The sequence below is a fragment of the Anabrus simplex genome, chromosome 7 (genome assembly GCF_040414725.1).
Source record: "Anabrus simplex isolate iqAnaSimp1 chromosome 7, ASM4041472v1, whole genome shotgun sequence".
NCBI lineage: Eukaryota > Metazoa > Arthropoda > Insecta > Orthoptera > Tettigoniidae > Anabrus > Anabrus simplex.
Genome location: NC_090271.1, coordinates 47,789,712 through 47,796,250, shown reverse-complemented (window position 1 = coordinate 47,796,250; position 6,539 = coordinate 47,789,712). Strand labels below are relative to the sequence as shown.

Here is a 6,539-nt window from a genome sequence, read left to right as displayed (position 1 = left end):
TGTATCGGTGCGTCGCACCGACACAGATAGGTTTTATGGCGACAGATATAACTAAGGACTAGGATCGGGAAGGAAGCAACCGTGGTCTTAATTAAGGTACAGCCCTAGCATTTGCCTGGTGTGAACATGAAAAACCACGGAAAATCACCTTAAAAGCTGCCGACAGAGGGATTCGAAGCCAGTACATCCCGAATATTGGATACTGTTCGAACTTTAGCGACTGCTACTATCAAGCTCGGTGATGATTTAAGAGTGGATTTCTGCCGCTGGTTAATTGATCAAGCACTCAATCCAGAATTTCTGTCAAGTGTATTAGTGACACATGAGGCAATTTTTATAGAAGGAGTGTTTAATATTTAGTATACCAAGGCAACCTCTAGCACCGGCTCTCAATTGATATCTGGATGGATGCAGTGGGAAGTCTGTCTCTTTGACCAATTGTCTTTTTATTGGGGTTATTTTGCGTTACGTCCCACATACTATTTATACCGTTTTCTGAGACGCTGCGGTGACGAAATTTCATATCGCAGGAGTTCATTTACGTGCCAGTATTTCTACGACACGAGACTGACGTATGTGTGCCCCATCAAATATCATCAGACTGAGCCAAGATTGAACCTGCCAAGTTGGAGGTCGGAAGATAAGGACCTCAACGGTCTCAGACACTCAGACCGGTACCAATCACCTTACTTGCATACATTTGATCGGTGTAGCTTTCCTTATGGTGACGATGGGACGGGAAAGGTCTAGTATCGGAAAGGAAGCGATCGTGGCATTCATGACGTTACAGCCCCAGCACTTGCCTGGTGTGAACATGGAAAACCACGGTGAACCACCTTTAGGGCTGCCGACAGATTGGTTGGAACCCACTATATCCCACTCATGAGCTGTGGAATATCCCCATTCAATAGGACAAGGCAGTTTCCAGCACCGGTTCTAATTAATATCAGGATGGGTGTAGTTGGGGGTCGGTTACATCTTTTTATTAATGTTATCTTGCTCCTGTACAGTAGATACAGTACGTTACTGGAGCTTTCAGAGGACGTGTCGCTTCGACTACGCCGAACCACGTGGATTTTACACGATGGTGCAGACATTTCCTCAACGGTAGACAGGACGATGTGGAACTATCAATTGGCCAGCCCTTATTCCAGTGGATTGTTATGCCTGGGGGGACATGAGAAACAAAGTATACCGAACTGAGGTAACCACTTCGGATGACCTCCGTGAACGTATGTTTAAGCACCAGAGGATATTCTGAACCACAGTGGTGTCTTGGCTCGAATGACAAGTTGCTTTACGTCGCACCGACACAGATAGGTATTATAGCGATGACGGGGCAGGTAAGGGTTAGGAGTGGGAAAGAAGCAACCATGGCCTTAATTAAGGTACAGCCCCCGCATTTGCCTCGTGTGAAAATGGGAAACCACGGAAAACCATCTTCAGGGCTACCGACAGTGGGGTACGAACCCACTATCTCCCGAATACTGGATACTGGTAGCACTTAAGCGACTGCAGCTATCAAGCTCGGTGTACCAGTAAATATACCGACACGAGGCTGACGTATTTGAGCACTTTCAAATACCACTGCACGGGGCCAGGTTCGAACATGCGAAGTTGGAGTCAAAAGGCTGGCACCTCAACCGTTTTAGCCACTCAACCAGGCAGGAAGCACGAAATGTAGGTACGTTTAATTTACTTAGTTGTATAATATGTCCATTTTTCGTTTGAAACAAAACGTTCGATGTGCTTCGATAATTCAATTCTGATTCTACTCATATGGATATCCTATGCCATGCATTTGTTCGTTGGCGCAAGGAACTGTCTTCCTTCTTCTACCTTTACGCAATGCACAACGGGGATCGTACCGCATTTCACGTCCCGGCGTGCGTATCCCAACCAATAATTATATCACACGCTCGTACAGGTCGCGCACCGACACAGGTTTTCAGGTCATTTCCATACTCACTAGACCACAGGGCTGACGACCACAGATATCCCTATCCCCTAAAGGACGTAACAGCAAATGAACCAGTATTAACGCTGAGAATTCAATACATCTCCAGGGTCCGAAACCGATAACTAGTGTTGTCTGAAACCCCTAAGACGGAAACTAAATACTAACAACAACAAACCAGTCTGGCGATAATGTAACGTAACATGTTGTAGACTGGTAGCCTTCAGCTGTTACCGTAGGTCAGTTGCTCGTAAACATAAAACCAGTTTGGCAAGTATATTACGTAACATCTAGTGGCATGGAATAGGGAGCGCTCAGCTGTCACAGTAGTTCATTTGCTCTTAAACATAAACAGAACAGAAACCAGTTTGGCAGGGATGGCACGTGACTTGCCTGTTATCAAAGGAAAGCTATTCATTCACATGAACAAGGCATACTACCTATTCTAAAAACATCGTACCCCTTTGCTCTCGAAAATAACTTCCGAGGATTACTAAAAGTTTGATATATAGTGGTTCGTCACATCGTTCTCTATTGCTACAATAAATATCTGCACGTATACACCTAACACCCTGTATAGGCTATTAGTACGATGGGGTCGCCACTCCCAAAGTGATTTATTAATGACTGATAGATGCTATGAAATGAGAATGGAGAGTGGTTCTGGAATGAAAGATAACAGGGAAAACCGGAGTACCCGGAGAAAAACCAAAACCGCCTCCGCTTTGTCCAGCACAAATCTGGCATTGAGTGACCTGGATTTGAACCACTTTATCCAGCGGTGAGAGGCCGACGTGCTGGTGTCTGAGCTACGGAGGCACACTGCATCATCTTATCAAAGCTTATTGCTTGATCCAGCAGAGGGCACTTTTTTCCCTTGTGGTTGATAGTAACATCATCACTGTTAGTCGTCCGGCTCAATGGCTAAATGGTTAGCGTCCTGGTCACAGGGGTCCTGGGTTCGATTCCCGGCAGAGTCGGGAATTTTAACCAACATTGGTTAATTTCACTCGCACGGGGGCGTGGTGTATGTGTCGTCTTCATAGTCATGTCATCCTCATCACGACACGCAGACCACCTACGGGCATCAAATCAAAATACCTTCACCTGGCGAGCCGAACATATCCTCGGACACTCCCGGCGCTAAAAGCCATACGCCGTATCGTTTTTCATCACTGAGTTGCAGTGAATTTCTTCGTTGATTTCCCATTACGCTTTCCAAGGACTTAACGAACGTGATAGGGTCAGCCTGCAAAAAAAAAAAAAAAAAAAAAAAAATCGGGTCCCCTCAAATGAAATGTACACTTAAGAATATGGAAATTGCAACACCATGAAGGAATTGGTCGTTTGTGTTGATTTTCAAGATATGGAACGATGCCATGTAGGTATGTAAACGATCAAAGTTTCAGACCCTTTGGATTGTTGCTACAGGTCTCCCCACGTGATTGGCCGCGGAGGAATCAACTCCAGTATACGGACTCTGGTGTAGCGTAGTGCAGTGAAGTGTTCCCTGTCAAAGATGCCTCGACGACAGAGAAGAGCACGCTATCAACAACTGTCGCCGTTTGAGAGGGCTCGGATAATTGGGCTGTGTGAGGCTGGATTATCGCTAAGGACTGTTGCTGCACGTGTTGGCCGACAGGCATCTACGGTACAACGTGTATGGCACCAGTGGTCAAATGAAGGTACCCACACTCGTAGACCTGGCACAGGCCCAGCGCGACAGACAACTGTGAGAAGGATCGCCGCATCATTCGGATGGCCCAGATGGAACCCCATGCAACAGCAGCGCAAATTCGAGCAGCTGTGGCCTGCGTGCAGCTGGCTTACGAGCCCGTGTCCCTGCAGAAGGTGTTCCTTTGACCCCACAACAGCGCGGTGTAAGGCTGGCCTGGTGTCCAGAAAGATCGACGTGGGTCGACGAATGGCATAGGGTCGTCTTTAGTGATGAATCGCGCTTCTGTCTTGCCCGCAGTGATCGCCGGAATCGTGTGCTCCGACGTACCGGGGAGAGGGGGCCGCCCAGATCTTATTGTCGTGAAGCACACAGGGCCAACACGAAGTATTATGGTCTTGGGAGCTATTGGCTTTAATGTGAAATCACAATTAGTGCTTGTTGACGGCACTAGGATTGCTCGACAGTATGTTGAAAGGGTACTCAATCCAGTGGTTGTCCCTATGATGGCGAACATTGCTAATGGGATGTTTCAGCAGGACAATGTCCGAGTTCACACTGCACGCATCTCCAGAGAAGCTCTCCACGACATCACAACCTTAGAATGGCCCGCCAGATCCCCGGACCTCAGTCCTATTGAGCATGTGTGGGACATGATGGGTCGACAATTGACCAACCGTCCTCAGCCACCCACAACTCTGGAACAACTGACCCGTGCAGTGCAGTAAGCATGGGCCAAAATTCCTCAGGAAGATATCCAGGGCCTTATTGACTCCATGCCTCGATGAATTCATCAATGTATTGCAGCTCGTGGTGGGCACATCCTGTACTGATTGTTGACCAAACTTGCGGTCTGAGGGACCTGAAAGTGTAATCAGCGAATCACAACCGAACACTTGTCCTGCATGTTTAATTGCAGCCATGTAGCATCACTCCTTCTGGGTGTTGCGATTTCCATTTTCTTCAGTGTAAATCGTATGAATAACTAACATGAATGTAATCGAAACAGACTTTCAACGTATTAGGTCGTGTTACGTACATGTAGTACGTGTTGAAGAGATGTTAAGTACAGAACAAAAATGGCCAGCCGGACACCAGTGGGATCCGAACCCACAACCTCCCGATTTCGCGTCGGTTGCTCTACCAATTGAGCTATGGTGGCCTAGGCCATCTTAGTTCTGTTTGAAAGGAGGTTGTGGGTTCGGATCCCACTGGTGTCCGGCTGGCCATTTTTGTTCTGTACTTAACATCTCTTCAACACGTACTACATGTACGTAACACGACCTAATACGTTGAAAGTCTGTTTCGATTACAATGCGGTCGTGAAAATTCAATATTCATTAACATGAATGTAATTACAGCAAGTAGGACTAACGCAATATATTGTCAAATTATATGAACAAATGGATTATTCATTATTGTAAGATTATTTAAAAAGTATTTGCTAATTGCTTTGCGTCGCACCAACACAGATAGATCTTATGGCGACGATGGGACAGGAAAGGGCTAGGAGTGGGAAGAAAGAAGCCGTGGCCTTAATTAAGGTACAGCCCCAACATTTGCCTTGTGTGAAAATGGGAAACCACAGAAAAGCATCTTCAGGGCTGCCGACAGTGGGATTCGAACCCACTATCCCCAGAATGCAAGCTCGCAGCTGCGCGCCCCTAACTGCACGGCCAACTCATCCTGTCTCCATGGTTTAATATCTAAACTGCTGAACTGTCAACCATGAACCACTTACATATTCGTACTTAAAATTGGTTTAATTTTACAGTTACTACAGAACTATACTCTGCAACCGATACTGAAGTAACAGATGTAATAATCATTGGATTACAAGCCTGAAAAATATACGAACAAAATTAAATCAAAAACTCTTCAAATAAAGTTTGAAAAATACAAACCGCACAACTGATAGGTGTAAGTACACTATTTTATTACCTTCACGCAAAGAGAGCTCGTTCGAAGCTGAGTTCACTGATTGTTACTACATCAATTGTTAGACTTATACATTGTTGCCGAATAAAGGTGTAAAAAAAGTTAAATGTTGAGCAAATTTTGTGTTCAAAACGATCTAAGGTGCACTACATATCAAGAAAGTATCATCTTGTAACAAGAAATATGATATTTTGGTATCAATTTTCCCGCCCCTGTGGTGTAGTGGTTAGTGTGATTAGCTGCCACCCCCCGGAGGCCGGAGTTCGATTCCCGGCTCTGCCACGAAATTTGAAAATTGGTACGAGGGCTGGAACGAGATCCACTCAGCCTCGGGAGGTCAACTGAGTAGAGGTCGGTCCGATTCTCACCGCAGCCATCCTGGAAGTGGTTTTCCGTAGTTTCCCACTTGTTCTCCAGGTAAATGCCGGGATGGTACCTAACTTAAATCCACGGCCGCTTCCTTCCCTCTTCCTTGTCTACCGCTTCCATTATCCCCCCACCCCCCACCGGCAAGGCCCCTGTTCAGCATAGCACTTGTGGCTGCTTGGGCGAGGTACTGGTCATTCACCCAGTTGGATCCCCGACCCAGAGTCTGAAGCTGTAGGACACTGCACTTGAGGCGGTTGAGGTGGGATCCCTCGCTGAGACCAAGGAAGAAACCTACCCTGGAGGGTAAACAGATAAATAATAATAAGAAGAATGCATCATTGTTCAATGCTGTAATTATGTTTGAATAATTTGGTGCAGGTGTTTTGTAAGGAGCGTGTCGCAGTGTTGCGAGAAACAGCAAGAGCAAGCATTGTTTACAGATGTGCTGTTTTACTGTACATTCCACACATTTACGATGACTGCTGCTAGATGCACCCGAATGGCGATTCCTCTATGTATATATTGTAAAAACAAACCATTTCATCGTGATCTGGTCTTCTAACCATTTCCGTGCAGAGTGGCATTAGGCCAGATATATAC

General features: G+C 46.1%; 1 non-coding gene across 1 annotated transcript; it reads right to left on the bottom strand.

Annotated features, from left to right (window-relative positions):
• Positions 1-4,717: 4,717 nt before the first annotated feature.
• TRNAS-CGA (transfer RNA serine (anticodon CGA)) lies at positions 4,718-4,794 on the bottom strand. Its single transcript has one exon. It is a non-coding gene; the product is annotated as a tRNA-Ser (tRNA).
• Positions 4,795-6,539: the final 1,745 nt, after the last annotated feature.